Consider the following 18317-nt stretch of genomic DNA (forward strand, 5'->3'; position numbering starts at 1 on the left):
TCTTCCAGAGGGGGGTGGGGATGTATTCTCATGTATGCAGCAGTGTATTGTGTACAAGGATTAAGATTAGCAAGGATGTTCTCTGCTGAATTAGAGCAGGATGTTAACATAGAGGGGTGCTTTTGTGCTATGTGATATGTGACACATCCCAGTAAAACTAAAAGAATTTTTTTTATAAATGGCTACAGGACAGGCAATCCTTTATGGAGCAAAATGTTGGGTAACCAAGAAAATATCATGCACACAGAATTAATGCAGCAGAGATGAGGATTCTGAGAGAACGAGTGAAAATATTAAGAAAGATAAGAGTTAAAAAAGAAATTTTGTGAAAATGAGTAATAGCCCAATAGGTAATAAACTAATGGAACCATGACAGAGATGGTTTGGCCATGTACAACCCAGTTAGAAGGAACGTGACAGGCTGAAGGTTCTAAAAGAGTGATACGAAGACTAAAAGTGACATGGATTGGGGTAGTGAGAACAGACACAAATGTACCTGATTTAACAAAAGACATGGCCTTGGACAGAATTGAATGAAGTAACAAGAATCATCCATCTAGCCCACCCCAAAAAATTTGGGATAGGGGTTTTTATGATGATGATGAAATGTGATATTTATAGTCAATTAAACAAAGCATTGATGAAGATCATAATGGAAGTAACATTTAATAAGGTATACTAAAAAGGAAATGATTGTGCTTATTGCTAAGATCGTAACACATGCAAATATTGCTTCAAAAGAAAATTGTAGGACGGACCTTCATGTGTAAAAGGATTAGTTTGAATATCAAAAATAATAAACACCGCATACTGCTCAGCTTGATAAAATTCATGAGTTTAGTTAAAATTGAATGGAGAAACAAGATTTGTTCAGCCAACCCCAAATTTCTGGGACAAGGCTTTCTGAGGATGGTGGCTACAAAAAGGCACACAAGGATATGTGAACAGCTACCACATGGATGGAGGACACACGGACATTTCCCCAACAGCAGCTCCCCTCCTGCCTCCTCCACTATGAGGGCTGAAAATATGATGATGATGATGACAAGAATGTTCAACAGAGTTCGTACAATAGTCACGAATCTCATTTTTTGGAACTCAGAGAAGGGAAAAATCTCCACACAAAAACAAAACAAAAAAATTTAACTTCTAATTTTTGTGTTTTGTGTAAGTAAAATTTTGGCAAAAAATTGTAATAAAAAATAATTTAGATGCATGTCTCACTTAAATGTGGAGTGTTATATGAAAATTTTCTTCGAAATAGCATAATATGCAGGATTCTTTGTGATATTTTTCCATTTCTTAAATCTACAAAAGATCAAGATCATAATTAATGAATCAAACATATTTACAAGGGAAGAAGATCGAGGGGACCTACCTAACAGAACAAGGACAAATACAAGCTAAGGCAGAAGCAGAACAAACGTGCGGAAAGCAAATTATGAAACCATTCTACCCACAAATAATATCCATCTAACGATAAAATCCACAAAAAAGAGACCCTTGCGTTGCCTTAAAGAATTTAGGCCAATAAGAGATGAATGATTTAATGCCCAATATGAATTCCGCAATGTCTTCCTCCAATTCCTCAGACACCTTTAAATTATGCTCTTTCCGAAGACACGACACAAAAGCAAATGGTAATAATCTCCAAAAGTTCTGTGCCCTGGATGAAAAGGCAGAAATGGATCAGATGCCAAAAAGATCTTTAAAAAGTAGGGAAGAATCAGACAAACTCCAAAAGATGAAAAGAAAATGCTTCAAATATCCCAAACAAGTGCACAGTAAAGGAAGAGATGATAAATGGATTCACAGTTTGATTTATGCAACTGAAAAATTAAATATGATAAACTGTGATTTATCTAATAGTCCACTATAAGAAGTATGTCAAGGGACACACATCAAATTTAAAATAAAAAAAATGGCACTTCAGAAGAACTTTAGACTCCCACACATAGAGGCTTGAAAGGTTGATGAAGGGGACAACTATAAAAATTTTGAGCCATCTATGGCGACATGGGAAAATCTAACGGAGGAATAATAGTCACAACTACCTGACCAAATCCTCACCCAGCAGGAAATTTTTTTGACAAAAACAAGATATATATTTTGGATAATTCTTCAAAGCTACACCCATCAGAGGATCTAACATCCACACAATCCCACACGAAATTTTTGTTGTCATAGTTTGCCAACAGCCTCCATAGAGATGTGGGTTCCTTCCCAAAAATCCAGTCATTTTCCCGAAAGGACTCACTTTTGATTATCTAAATCTCAAAGGCACCCCTGCATGTTGGAGAACAAGTGGTGTTCCAGTTTACAAGATGAAGTTTTTGAGTTCTCCTGATCATTCCATAAAAAATCTCTTATTAATTTTTTAATCACTCTACCACTGAAGCCGGGATGGAACATAAAGTACACGTGTATACTTGACAGAGAACTCTTTATCAACACTAATTTTCCCCCTTTTGACAGATATTTTCTTCTCTACAACTGGGTCCCAAATGCTTAGAACAATAAGTTACTAATAGCAGTAAATCTAAGCAGGGGAAGTGAAGGAATCTATGCCACATCCAAGGATATTGGCTAAAGAATCAATATCCCACTCCAAATAATTTACTTTGGAAATATTAATGTCCAGGCCTGAAGCAGCACCAAAGTACTACAGAAGACCCCTCAGCAATCTTAGCTAGAGCATGAGGCATCCTCAAAATAATAAGTGCCGTCAACGAATTGTAAATGAGAAATGGTTGGACCATATGAGCTGATTATGTAACCATGTGATTCACCCATGTGGCCACTCAATATCATTCTCCCCAGAGCTTCAATGACCACATCAAACAAAAATGAGGGAAGGTGATCCCCTTATCTAAGACCCTTGATACATCCAAAGTAATTCTTAAGGAGAGTCATTAACTAAAATTGGGAACGGTGTTAAACAATACATTTCATAATCCAATTTCCATTTTGTACCAAATATATCCCCCTTAAAAAATAATCTAAAAACCAGCAGTTAATGAGGTTGTAAGCTTTTTCCAAAACTACTTTGCAGAATCTATATACATTAATTTGTTGGTAGCACCCAATCCAATATGTCTACCTCTAAAGAAAGCCCCTTGTTCATCTGAAATAACCGAGGAAAGGATTACTTGAATGATTAATGTCAGATTTCTAGGGAATAAATTAGGAAATTCTATTTTTGCAAATAAAACCCGAAATTACTATTTCAGATTTTAGTAATTTCTTTTTTCTAATCTAGAGATTTGCTTATTTGATTTGATTTGTTTTGCTGTTTTTGTGGCCTTCCTAATTTGGTAGCCTTCCTCTACTATTTATGTTGTCATCGTTTCTCTTGACATTCAATAAGAATAATAATTCTTCTTCTAAAAAACCTTCATGGTATCAGAGCCTCGTGCTCTTTTTCTACTTTCTTTTTATGATGATGTCGTATAAGTCGGCGATGACCAGTGCCCAAAGAAATACTACCATCTCTTCCGGCTCTTCTAGTACTTTTGAAACCATTTTACCCAATCCCATTATTCCTCTCATGCATGTATCTACTGATTACAGAATTCGGCCATTTATCTTACAATTACAAAACTCAATGGGCACAACTATCTCGAGTAGGCTCAATCTGTAAAATTGGTGATCGATGGCAGAGGCAAAATTGGGCATTTGACTGGTGAAATATCGAAACCTGCCGCTGGTAATCCTAATCTAAAAAAATGGCAATCCGAGGAGTCTCTTGTTATTGCTTGGCTTATCAATTCTATGGAGCCTGCCATTAGAAAACCTCACCTATTTCTTCCCATTGCTCAAGATGTCTGAGAGGCCGTTCGAGATCTTTATTCGGACCTAGAGAATTCTTCTCAAATTTGAGTTGAAAGCTCGACTCTGGAGATTCAAGCAGAATGATTGTGATGTTACTACTTATTACAACGAATTGGTAACGTTATGGCAAGAACTTGATCAATGTTATGATGATGTTTGGGAGAATTCAAACGACTACACTTGCCACAAGAAGAGAATGGAAAATGACAAGGTTTACACGCTTTTAGCCGACCTTAATCAAAGTTTGGACAAGGTCTGAGGCCGCATTCTCAATAGGAAGCCATTGCCCTCTATTCATGAAGTTTTTTTTGAAGTTAGAAGTGAGAAGTCAAGGAGAAAAATCATGTTGCGCAACACCGAACCTGATTTCAACCTAGAACCTAACAGCTTTGCTCTTGTGTCAAGAGGTGTTGATTTTGACAATGATGAGCGTAAGAAATCGTGGTGCGAGCATTGCAAAAAACTATGACATACGAAGGAGACGTGTTGGAACCAACAAATTGGAAGCCAAAATCCAACGTGACGGTCGCGCCTACCAAACCACTGCTGAAGATACTCAAAAGCCTTCTACCAACTCAGATGCAGTCCCTTTTACAAAGGAGAAATTAGAGTACCTGTACAAATTGTTTCAATCTCCAAAATTATCCTTAACTCTATCTTGTTCTTTGGTACAGAAGGGTAACTCTCTTGCTACTGCGTTTTTAGGTGTTATTCCTAACTCTATTCTTTCTTGGATAATTGATTCTGGTGCAACTGATCATATGACTAGTTGCTCCAAATTGTTCTCATCTTATAGTCCTTGTGCATGCAATAAAAAGGTCAAAATTGCTGATGGTTCACTCTCGATAATTGTTGGGATAGGAACTATCAAACTCACTTTGTTGTTAACCCTCCATGATGTGCTCCACGTTCCCAATTTGTCTTGCAATTTGTTGTCCATTAGTAAAATTACCTCTGATCATCAATGTCAAGCTAATTTCTACTCTTCTTATTGTGAGTTTCAGGAATTGACCACGGGGAGGATGATTGGCGGTGCTAAAGAAAAAGATGGACTCTATTATTTTGACTATGGACCTAACTCAAGTGGACGATATCCAAGTACTTGCTTAAATTTTGTTTCTGTTTCCAAAGATAATGATATTATGTTATGGCATTATAGGTTAGGCAATCCTAGTTTTCAGTATTTAAAATACTCGTTTCCCAATTTATTTCAGAATAAAAGTCCATCTTCTCTTCAATGTGAAGTTTGTCAGCTTGCTAAACATCAACGTGCATCATTTTCTACCCTACCCTACAAACCAACTACACCATTTACTGTGATTCATATTGATGTCTGAGACCCATGTAGAACATCTATATATTCTGACAAAAAATGATTTGTGACCTTTATTGATGATCACACGAGATTAAGTTGGATTTATTTGATGAAGGAAAAAATCTGAAGTGGGAACAATTTTCAAAAAAATTTACACCATGGTACAAACAAAATTGCAAAAAAAATGTTCAAATATTGCAGATTGACTGATAATGGTCGAGAATATTTCAAAAACATTTTGAGCCAATTTTTTTTTTTTTGAAAAAGGAATTGTTCATCAAAACTCTTGTGTCGACACTTCACACCAAAATGGTTTGGCTAAAAAAAAAAACAAACACTTATTGGAAGTCGCTCGAGCATTGCTTTTTACCAATCAGGTACCTAAATATCTTTGGGGTGAAGTCGTTCTTACAGCTACATATCTCATAAATAGAACGCCTAGTAAGGTTTTAAGCTTTGAAACACCTTTTGATGTTTTTCAAAAGTTTTATCCAAATAGGCTTTCCTCTTCTTTACCACTAAAAATATTGTGTTGTACCGCTTTTGTTCATATTCATAATCATAATCGAGGAAAACTTGAACCCTAAGCCACAAAATGTGTGTTTGTTGGTTATGCTTCCACTCAAAAGGGGTATATATGTTTTGAACGCATTTCCAAAAAAAATTTTGTTACCATGAATGATACATTTTTTTAATTACATCCCTATTTCACGCCTCATCTTCAAGGGGGGAACCAAAACAAAGACTCGGTTGTTTTATATAATTTTTTCCAAATTGAAGACTCGCAAACTAATCCTTTTCCAACTTTGATTATTAAACCTGAAAACCCAGCTTTATCATACTAGGAGAAAGTGAGGCGAGTTTTTTAGATACTGAAAAGGCAGGTCTTCTTACAGTGCCATCTCATGATGTTCACGATCCTATAATGACTAACAAAGGAGAAACAAGAAAAAAAAATCATAGAGTTGGTACCAGTTGACATTGTCCACTTGCAATAGTAAACAACTCAAAAGAAAAGATCTTCCAATCCTTTGCACTGCCCAAAATCCGTAAACCCTCCAGGTAATGTCCTCACCAACCTTTACCTCATGTTCAGCCCATTTCATCTTCGAGTTCTAAGTCCTCTAGTTTTGAACCCGAGTCCGGTTCCAATCCTGAGGTCGATGATTCTAAACTTCCTATTGCTATCCGGAAGGGTGTGAGTGAGGTTTTGCACCCAGCATCCACTGTCCAATTATGTGTCAAATGAAAATCTCACCTGTTTTTCGTGCTTTTACCTCACAATTGTCTTGTATGGAGATTCCTAATACTGTGTAAGATGCTCTAAATTCCTGAGTGGAAGAAGACTGTCTTCGAGGAAATGAAAGCTCTAGAAAAAAATGGCACGTGAGAGACCTACCAAGAGGAAAGACAACTGTAGGGTGCAAATGGATGTTTACAGTCAAGTATAAATCTGATGGCTCTCTAAAATGGTATAAAGTTTGATTGGTTGCCAAGGGATTCACTCAGAACTATGGCATTAATTACTTTAAGACATTTGCCCCCGTCGCAAAGCTAAACTCTATAAGAGTTCTTTTGTCACTTACAGCTAATCATGACTAGCATCTGTAACAAATGGACGTAAAAAAATGCATCCCTTAATGGAGACCTGAAAGAAGAAGTGTACATGTATGCATTTCCAGGATTTGGTGAAAAGTTTGGCACAAAGGTGTGTAAACTAAAAAAGTCTATATATGGGTTAAAATAGTCACCAAGAGCCTGGTTTGAGAAATTCACTCAGTTTGTTAAAAATTAGGGGTATACTTAAGGACAAAGTGATCATACAATGTTTATAAGACATTCACAATATGGGAAGATAGCGATACTGATTGTGTATGTAGACGATATAATTCTCACTGGAGATGACATAATGGAGATGAACTGATTGAAGACTACCCTCTCATCAACATTTAAGATCAAGGACTTAGGGTTTCTGAGGTATTTCCTTGGAATGGAAGTTGCTCGGTCAAAGAAAGGGATTGTTGTCTCCCAACGGAAGTATGTCCTGGACCTCTTTAAGGAGATTAGGATGAGTGGTTGTAGGCTAGCAAACACTCCAATCGATCCAAATTAGAAACTTAGAGATGACAAGGAAGGTGATCCAGTGAATACAACTCGGTATCAAAAGTTGGTGGGAAAGTTAATTTACTTATCACATACACGGCCCGATATTGCTTTTGTTGTGAGTTTCATAAGTCAGTTTATGCACTCACCCTACGAGAAACATCTTGAAGCAGTTTATCGAATTATCAAATACTTGAAAAGTACACCAGGCAAGGGTTTACTCTTCCAGAAGACCACACAACAGAACATAGAGGCATACACTAATGCAGATTGACAAGAGATCCACGTCAGGATACTACACTTATGTCTGGGGAAATACGGTCACATAGCGAAGCAAGAAACGGAATGTGGTTCCAAGGAGCAATGTCGAGACAGAATATAGAGCTATGGCTAACGGAGTTTGTGAGATGCTATGGCTGAAGAGAATTCTTAAAGAACTGCGGATGTCGGTGAACATGCTAATGAAGTTATATTGTGACAACAAAACTGCCATAAGAATTGCTCAAAATCCAGTACAACATGATCACACGAAACATGTAGAGATTGACAAACACTTCATAAAAGAGAAGATTGATAGCGGAACTGTTTGCATGCCTTTTGTTCCGATTACTCAACAAATAGCCGATATCTTCACCAAAGGACTTTTTAGACCTAGTTTTGAGCTCTTTGTAAGCAAGTAGAGCATGATAGATATCTACGCTCCAACTTGAAGTGGGTGTCACATTTCTAGGGAATAAATTAGGAAGTTCTATTTTTACAAATAAAATCTGAAATTATTATTTCAAATTTTATTAATTTATGTTTTCTAACCTAGAGATTTGCTGATTTGATTTGTTTTGTTGTTTTTGTGGCCTTCCTGATTTTGTAGCCTTCCTCTACTATTTATCTTGTAATCGTTTCTCTTGAAATTCAATAAGAATAATAATTATTCTTCTAAAAAAACCTTCAATTACCAACATCTTTGTTGTAATCTTATACATGCATCCGACCACAAGATGATGGACATATACTCTAAAATATCTTTCATCCCTTGTTTCTTTGATATGTGTAATACAAACAAACTATTTTAAATTCGGTGGATGAACAACAAAGAGTCAAAGGGTTTCAAATGAATACCAATGCAATAAAATGAAGCAAATTAAAGAATTGCCTGGGAGATATCATTAACCATCCACCACATTCCTCAATTCAACAAAGAGCTTAAAAGCTCACAATGTACAAATATTTCATAAAATGGATGAATGCTAAACATAAATGAACCCTTTTGCTTTTATAATCATAGCTAAATAAATAAGTGCACTTTTCCACCAAAAATGTGTGTACTAATACATACGAAAATTAGCAACAAATGGCATGCAACCTAAAAACTACACCCAATACATGGGGACTTAATTCTATTAAAAGATGAACACTTCCAATGGATCTACCAACTAGGAAGATTGGAAGAATTAGTACAATAAAGACTTTGTTTGAGACCCAATGTGAAAACAAAAATATCATGACTACAACTAACAAAATTAGTATTCCTCACATGACCCTTTATGACTTCGCACCTTTCATTATGTTTCTAATTCATGGTTTTAAAGCCAAGCATGTGCATTATGCAACCCCACATAATATGATCATTGATGCCAATAGTTCTTTTATCGTTCTGCTTGTGTGGGGCACATGTTGTCCTAAATCAACTCTCAATAAGTTTATTTTATAAATATTGTACCAATTTGCTCCCTTGCAACTCAAAACAAAAGTGGCTTCCTCAATAACATGTTTTCCTCTCTTAAGAAATGGAAGACTTTAAGGCTAACAATAAGAACCAGTTAAAAAATTGTTGAAATTTCAGAACCCTCCTTAGATATGAACAGTGGCTACCACCCTCTCCAAACCCCATAACAATTCGACTCAAATGAAGTGCCATCGTAGCTAAGTGTAAGAAGTGTGGAGTGTTGTTCCCACGTCCTAAGTTCAAACCCCCTTGAAACCAACTTCATTTGCTAACTACTAACCCTATAACTATCCACACACACACACACACACAAAAAAACAATCTGACTCAAATAGCCACGTTGTCCCAAAGTATGTGGTCCAAGACCGCTTGTCCATTATGACCCTACAATCTAGCAAAAACAAGATATAATTGCATCAAACACTTAGAAAACCATGTAGTTAGTCTGATAGTTTAAATGATTTTATGAAAATAAATTGAGGATTTTAAATGGTGAGTGTGGCTTATAGGACCCCATGTGTAGATTGGTCATTGCACCACATGTTGAATTTTTCAACAGTTCCCACATATATGAAGTGTGGACTTGAGAATCATACCCTTGATTGATCATTAAAACCTTTGGGTGGACGAAAATCCAATGAACAAAGACATCCACTTGCTATGGTTGCACTTTATATTTTTCTCATATTTCCTTTTGTGAATCTATTAGTCCCATGTAGGATAGGGAAAAGAGTGATGAGTGGTTTACATAAGGTTTCACCTTCTTCTCTTGGTAAACATGAACTAGAAAAGACCATGGGAGACCAACCCACATTGTTGTAGCTTTGTTCTCATAGAAAGTTGGGTTTTGTATGTATCCTTGCTCAAGCTTGCCGGTTTCTCCTTGGCTAGCAACCCCTCCTTTATCTTTTCCCTCCCTAGTAAAACCATTTTTATTTATTAAAAAAAAAAAAGGCTTTCCATTTTTTTAGAGAGTTGCTATTGGCACCCCAATTTCTTAAATTATTTATCACAACCCAATTAAAGATTAAAACACACTCTTCAAACATTAAAAATGTTAGGTTCAAATTATAATCTCAACATTACAAAACTTTATAACACTAGTTCAAACAATTTTAGTAGTTGTTTACAATTATGATTAGGCTCATACAAAATCCTAAACCCAAAAAATAAAGAAATCTATAAGGAAAAAAAAAAATGAGAGAGCTTCTATTGGCACCCCAACTTTTACTTATTCTCAACCATTCATTTATTTTCTTTGTTTTTAATTGAGGTGTAATAAGTAAAAGTTGGGGTGCCAATAGCAGCTCTCGTTTTTTTTTTTTGTTTACAAGCATTTTCCTCGATAACAATTATTAACCTTAGGTTCATGATAGATGCTCGTAGCAAGTCACTTAAAAAACAAAAATAAATAACAACACTTACTCAAATTCTCAATTAAAATGGATAAAATTTCCGACTTTTGAATCTCAGGTTTCAAGTTTTCTAAGATCTAAGACAAAAAAAGCCAAAACAGAATCAAATTCTAATATTTTTAGATGGTGTTAATCCTGTAAATCCCTACATGATAAGAATACTTCAAACGAATTGTAAGCTGAACGATGCTTGTAGCAAGTCAATTAAAATACCAAAAAATAATAATAACAACAACATTTACTCAATTAAAATGGATAAAATTTCCAACTTTTGAATCTCAGGTTTCAAGTTTTCTAAGATCTGAGACATTAAAAACAAAAAAGGCAAAATGGAATCAAATTCTATAATTTTCAATGGCATCAATCTCTTAAAACCCTACATAATAAGAGTGCTTCAAACGAATCCTCGGCTTAAAATGATTTCTGAATCATTCAATTATTCAAATACGAAAATCTTCATCCATGCTCGAATGCTCAGATCAAACATTAGTAACTAGATTCCAATTTAAAATTCTAAACTACAAATCCTTAAAAGAATCCACACAGATCAATCACAACTAATGCAGTATGCAGGGAGAGAGCTCACCTACAGATCCGAGCATTTGAGTTTCGATCTCCGCAAATAACAAAAGGAAATCTTAATCCCACAAAACACCTTCTTGCGTGTCTGAATCGAAGCTCAAATCGAAGAACCGATACGATATAAAGAAAGAAAGTGTTACCGATAAATAAAGAGATAGAGAGGGTAGAGCCACGCCCGGCTAGCTCCGAAGGAAACCGAAGGAATGTGAGAGACGGTATTTATAAGGTGAGATGAGTTCTTTAATGTGTATTAATTATATTTTTCTGAGGTAAATTATGATGTTGATCACAAGTACCTATCACTCAAGTTATTAACACGTGGAAACTATTATTTTAGTTACGCGACTTATAAACTTTTCATTGTCTCTTTATTTCAGGAAAATTTCAGGGGAATTTAGATTCCAAAAATGAATTCCACAGAGTTGATTTTTAGGATAATAGTAAAACTTGTCATATCTATTTGAAACTGGACTGAATTGACTCAGTCTATTGGATTTTGAGGTGACTCAGTTCCAATTTTCAATGGAACCAACTCGTCAAGTCAATTGTTTACTTGATCAAGTCAACTCAAAGAATGAAGGGGAAAAGCTCCTACTTGGTAGTGCCGAAGAAGCCTGCAAAATTGCAAAAACATAAAGTTATGCGCAACTTTACAAATCCCACATGCTTGGCTCGATTTTTTAGTGGGTCCCATCGAAATTATCGGTAAAAGATGGTAAAACAAGTGGATTTTACGATAAAATTTTACCTCAAAGAAACAATTGAAAAACTTTATTGTTCTCACCATTGAACACAAATACCACGGCTCCAATCTCTCGATCACACTCAAGCTATATCTCATCCCTCTTGTTCATTTTCTCTAAACCAGTTAGTATTCTCTCTCTCTGCGACAATGGCACAGGTGGACATTGGTCAATCGAGTCTCCCATGTTTACATCTCCATCTTCAAACCTTAAAATAACATATCTCCATAGGTCATGAGTTCGATACCCAATATAAGCATTAATTTCCCAGGGACCCCTGCAAGAGTACACCCTCACTTACTTGATGCGTGTGATGTGCAGCCATTGCATGTGCCTCGAGAATAGTCCTTGGACAAAACCATAGTCTATGGACCAGGAAAAACCCAAAAGAGGACCTAATCCACTATTTATAGGGATATCCAGTTATCACAAAAAATAAAAACATATAAAAAATATATAAAAAAAAATACTAAAAAAATCTCATAGTTCCTTTTTATTCAATACCTCTCCCTCACTGCGCAATCTCTCTCTCTTTCTCTCTCTCTTCTCCAACAATCTCCCATTCTAAAGTAATGCATTCTCCATCTAAGAAACCTATGGCAATGGTTGCAACACTACTTTAACATACAATTTTTTTTTATATGTATTAGATTCTACATACATGTACATAATTTTCTATTGGAAACCCATTGATTGATATTAGATTCTACATACTAAAGTTTCACATCAACTTACAATTATTCTCGACTCTTGGGTGTGTACTAAAGGGACTCCATTACCCTTGATTGTTCGAGGATTATGAGTCAAGTGAGTAGAGAAACCAATAGATTTGTTGACAAATATAATGTGACCCTCGATGTATATATCATAAGTGCTTTCACAATTCAAGTTATAAGTCCTTAGGTAAGTTAAAACCATGTCATTTCTTATTTTCCCTTACTTAACTATTGACCTTCATATATCGAAATTTCCCCTTCCTTCAATGTTAAAATTTTAGGTTTTATCCGAAATTTTAAGAAAATTATTATAAATAGGTTATATATTGTCAAAAATAGCATTTTAAAAAAAATTGAAAAAATATGACAATATTTAAAAGAAAAGTTCATATATGATTTTTTTTTTTTTTTTTTTTTTTTGAGTTCTTTAGGTTAGATATTAACGATTAGGTTAAAAATACATCTTATGTTTCTTTTACAATTTTTTGCATTTAATGCACAATCAAGCAACTGCAAAATTTTACGATGATAGAAAAACGAGTCTATTAAGTATTGCAATCGCTAACAGTTGCGAAAGAACGAAAATGCAAGATTTTACATTTTCTTGTCTTTCCTGGGCTACCAAGCAGGGCCTTAAGTATTTTATTTATATTTTATTTTCTAATTTTTATAATATCTATAAATTTAAATATATTCTTATTTGATTCATTCAAGTTGACTCAGAAGTTGTCAACTTAACTCAACTTGATGCCTTGGGGTGAAAAAGCCCCCAAGTTTGAAATTTTAATTCCAAGTAAATGCGTAACAAACACCCTAAAATCTCATTTTCCAAGAAAAATCATTTTTCTTTGTATTTTCTATGCATAATCAAACAAATCCCACTAATCTTGATCCAAATAAAAATGCATAGATCAAATGGATGGAAATCATCAATCACACAAAGTTGGAATGAATATCTGAAAAGAGATTGAACAAAGTTTTATTGGTCGATCTCGAAGAAAAAATTATAAAAAGGAAAAGTGCCACATGGTAACATCTGATGTCATCAACACCAGGATAGGTGTTTGTGAACAACAACTAAAATTTCCTCATTTGTAAATTATTTAGATAATAACAAGGAGGAAATTCTCCTAACTTACGGACCCTTGGATTTTAGTGCACAAAATCTCTAGGATTATTAAACGGTCTGGAACTACGGAAAACAGGTGTCTCAGGGTGATGGCAACACAACACAATTTTCAGGATAGATGGGAGTGTTTGTTTGTTTGTCTGTTTGTTTTCGATAACTGATAGATGGAAAACGATGCCTTTCGTGTGCAGAGTACTCTCATGACTGTCACGTGGTAAGTTGGTGATGGAAGATGGGGTTTGGTCTTCTCCGCGACAGCCAGCTGGCAACTGTGGTGGCTCACCAACATCCACAACTTTTTTTCTTACTAAAACAATAAAAAAGGAAGATCCTAAGGGGACTTTCTTTTTCACTGCGTTGAAGTGATAACCATAGATTATTTCTTCGAGATACGAGTAAACGGCATCTACGGTTATGTGGTCACCTCCATATCAGAAATGTGAGAATCGCAGTGAATCCTAGTGTCACCCCAGCATTACTCTTAAAATAAAAAAAATACCACCAATTCGTGACTGAGTGAGATCTGAGAATTTGATGTCCCACTTGACATAAAAACATTTATATTATGTACATCTTGGGCCCACCTCTTAGTGAAAAAAAAAAGCTTGATTGGTGATTTTTAACTATTTGATTTATCTAGTGGTTATAAAAGAGTCGTGCTAGATTGGCCTCAAGATTATACCTCATACCGCACATCTTGACATGAAAGTGGATAGGAATCATAGACGCATTTTCACTCGTCTCTTGATGAAAATCATCTATGGTTTCCATACACTTTCATGTCAGGATATGCGATGTGAGATACAATCTTGAGGTCATTTCAACATTATTCTTGTTCGAAATTGAGTTTTCTCCTTTAGAGATTGTAAATTTGGAGGCCTGTGTAAATTTGTAGACTCATCTTTCGAAGACCTTAAGAAGTCACTACTGTCCTATTAGTTCGTAGGAATTTTGAGATCTACACTCTTTTGGTATCTGATCATGTTTTTTTTATGTTTATGAGTAATGGGGTTTGTTATAACAACTTCAACCCGTCTTCAAATTTCAATATTTAGAAATGGAGCCTTTGCACCAAACTCCATCTTCAAAATGAAAATTCTATCTCCATAGAATCGAAAGAGAATTTTTGAAGTCAAATCTCTATCACTATTTATCTTTACTAAATACCTATTATATTCTCTTTTTTGAATTGAACATGTTTTAAATATCATTTTTGTCCTTCTATAATATATTTTCCTTTTATTTTTGTGAGTGAGTAAATAATGTTTTAGAAAATGAATAGTGATTTAAAGATGAGACTCGTTAGAGTTAAAAAATGATTCAGAATCTTCAAAATGAAGAAGAAGACAAAATTTAAATCCTTCGGGTTGAAGTTGCTCGTAGGGTCTCCAAAATAACATTTTCCTAGAGAAGCTTTGTTTGCTTGTGTGACATGATGCTCTCTTTTGAATTAGGTGGTAATGTTAGGTATACATATATACGTGGTTGCTTTTGCATGATCAAAATTTTAAAATAATAAAAAGAGGGAAATTATCCGAATCTAATTCAATGGTAAATGTGGCAAAGACAAGTTTGGTGTTTTGGTGAGTTTAATTTCCATTGTAGGATTTAGAATGGTGAGATTGAATGAATTTCATCACTAAGGTCTAAAGATTTTGAGCTTTACTAAGGCTTGTTTTCCTCAAACGGATTACCACATCAAAAATCCAATACAACAACCCTCTAAGTTTTATAAAAAACACTTAGATGTATATATATATTAAAAAACAAGTCAACTTGATGCTAGACGTCCGCTTCAATTATAGGAGATGTTCTTCTAGACATAAATGAGTCGAGGAACATGATTTGTTCTTTTGACCCTAAATCCTAAATCTTTGGAATAAAGCTTAGATGATGGTGATATTTCATACATACAAGCTAAATTAGAATTACTTTCCTCGTATGAAAAAATTAAATAGTACTCTAAATATTATGCATTTGGGATCGTTAACCTGTTCGGGTCGCTCAAAGGAATGGCACAATCAAATGCACCTTTATGGTCTTAACGAGAAATGGCAAAAGTCCACTAACTTCATTGTTGAAATATATACTTATTGAGTCCTTGACTGCCTACTTTGATGGTATATGTGGTTTGTGGGGTATTGCATGTACCTGGGGGATTTGAGTAAGATATGATGCTCTAAGAGGCCAATTGCCTCGTCCTTGTTAGCCGGGCCTACGGGTCTAAAACCCCGTAATAATAAAAAACAAAAGAAAAAGAAAAAGAAAAAGAAAAAAGACTACCTACTTTGATGATTTTTTTTTACCCTCAACATATACATGGCTTTCCCTCTCATGATCAGGGTGGATTGATGAAGAAGCATTTGTTAACTTTGAGGCAATGAGGGGTGGGAATTCTTATTGATTTTGAAGGGATTGTTGGTGTGCCTATCCCTCTAGATCAATTATAGCATCCGTAATCATTGATCAGACTATGATGGGTTGGGAGCTAATAACCCTTAAATCCAATTATGAGGTAATTAGTCTATATGAATAAGTGTTTGTTCTTTCTCTTCTATCTGAAAATGATAGAACACTCTTTGTGAAAAATGACTCTAGTACAAGCTTCAGGCCATTATTTCAGTTATCATTATTATTTTTTTTTTGAGAAGAACCATCATTTCTGGAGTCCTAATAATATGACTTGTCAGGTGGCATACTCAAATGACTCCATGATGTGGACAAGTTCGGGAGCCATAGATCGGTATGCATTGGGATACACTTTTTTTTAAATGGGAAAGTACAATCATATATCTCAAGAGGTACAAATACAGGATACCTAGTCAGGTTATTATGTGATAAATTTGGGGGTCCAAGAGTTTATAAGAAGAGAGACAAGGCAATTTGTATCCGATGTGGGACTAAACTCAACGTCATGACTCTTATTTCAATATTCTCGCTTGTGTTATACTCATTTTAAAGAAGAGAGCTGCTGTTGTTACACCAACTTTTACTAATGCCACACCAATATTCCTAGGTAAACCACCTTGCACACAGTTGGTGTGGTGTTAATAATAATTGGTGTGGCACTTGTAACTCTCTTAAAGAACCAAGCAAATGGGCAATCTGGATGTTGGAGTGAGCATCCATGTATCAAATTGGCTGCCGAGGTCAACTTTTGATCTAATGAACCAAGCAAATGGGCAATCTGGATGTTGGAGTGAGCATCCATGTATCAAATTGGCTGCCGAGGTCAACTTTTGATCTAATAAACTGGAGGATGAGATCACTAACTATTCTCATTTCGAGATGTCTCAGATATTTATTCCTTTGTTTTGCTGTATGATCAGATCATCATGTTTGATGGTTTTTGGTCACTTCTAATAGGCCCCTCAAGGCCTTGATAATTGTGGGAGAATTTTATTAATCTATATGAGCCTCAACAAGTGTCAGTCACCATTTGAACACATTAAATGCTCCCCACTTCCAAGATTCAATGGAATCTTATTATCTAAGAATCCTCTAGTTCCCAACCTTAATATTTTTCAAGAAATTTTCATCCAGGATCAGATTTTTCTTCTTTAAACCCCAAAAAGATTGATGAGATAGCTAAGATCACATCCCAAGAAAACGGAGGTCTTGAGATCAAACCATCCCCTTAGTGATCATTCTCAAGAATTTATCTCCAAAATTTCCCGATGTGTGTCAGGAGAGGGGATTGCATATGCTCGAGGATAAGATGGGTGCTCTAAGAGGTCTGGAATCTGGATGCTTCGGTTTCACCAGAAAAAAAAATAAAAATAAAAAAATAAAAAAAATTCAATAGTTTAGATTAATAAGTATAAGCACAAACATGATACATCCAAATAAGTTATTATAGAGATATTTACAAAAACGTAACCAACTTTTGACGAATTTACGATTCTAGCTCACTGTTCATTTTAATTACCAAAATGTGAACGATAACAATATCAAAGGTTTTAAGGTGACAATTTTGCGAGTTTGTCATTTTAAATTTGCAATCTTGTCACTTGAAAAATCTGTGATTTCGCACATTCACGTTTTGACAATTAAAATGAACAGTTAGCCAGAATTGTAATTTTGCCAAATTCAACTCACGAAATGGTAATTTACCCTTTATCATAATATCTCTTCGTTGCTTTAGCTTTTCCTCTCACACAAGTTATCTTCACTTTTGAAATTGAGACTGACCAGACTCGGAAATGGATTCAACTGCCGTTGGTGATGTTGATATTTCAATGGAGCTGAGCCATTATTTGCACCTACATGGTTGGGCCCACAATTAAGAGGGGCCCATTAAAGGAAACATCATACACCAATCTTTGACGATCACAACTGTTAAAATGTATTCTGTCACTTTTGGAATGTAAGAATAGATGTGACTATGATAAACATGGTAAGAAAAAATGTATAAAGATCGGATGGTTGTTGACTCTTCTAAGAACCATTGCATGATTACTGATTGGTTGGTCCCACCTTCTCCGTATGCGTTTAATTTTAATATACATTTTCTATATATTTGATTACGTATGATACCCAACATCTTTTTTGAGACGGGACTAATCCCTATGGTTGCATGCCTAAACCCCACGAAAATTTTCCAAAGTGCAACGTAGTAAATCGTGAAGCCACCCAATTTTGAACACAGGACCAGACGGAGACCCATTGGGCCAACCACTCTGAGGTGATACTTGAGATTTCATGCAACATCAATTGCAAACTCTTGGGTAGGGCTATGAATGGGCCGGTCTAGGCCATAA

The 18317-nt window shown here is 35.3% G+C and overlaps 1 protein-coding gene across 5 annotated transcripts in view; it reads right to left on the minus strand.

The window, feature by feature from the left end:
- The window catches only part of LOC147411142 (putative serine/threonine-protein kinase SIS8), a 39449-nt gene extending 28294 nt beyond the window's left edge, over positions 1–11155 (minus strand). For 2 of the 5 annotated variants that reach the window (XM_086445016.1, XM_086445006.1), the window contains exon 1: positions 10974–11155. The gene's annotated coding sequence lies outside the window, so the exon portion shown is untranslated. Of the gene's footprint in view, positions 1–1378; positions 1667–9568; positions 9890–10973 lie in introns of all 5 variants that reach the window. The other 3 variants (XM_086444995.1, XM_086445003.1, XM_086444987.1) reach the window with 3 other exon arrangements.
- Positions 11156–18317: the final 7162 nt, after the last annotated feature.

The sequence above is a fragment of the Akebia trifoliata genome, chromosome 1, assembly GCF_017979445.1.
Source record: "Akebia trifoliata isolate Shusen 1 chromosome 1, ASM1797944v1, whole genome shotgun sequence".
NCBI lineage: Eukaryota > Viridiplantae > Streptophyta > Magnoliopsida > Ranunculales > Lardizabalaceae > Akebia > Akebia trifoliata.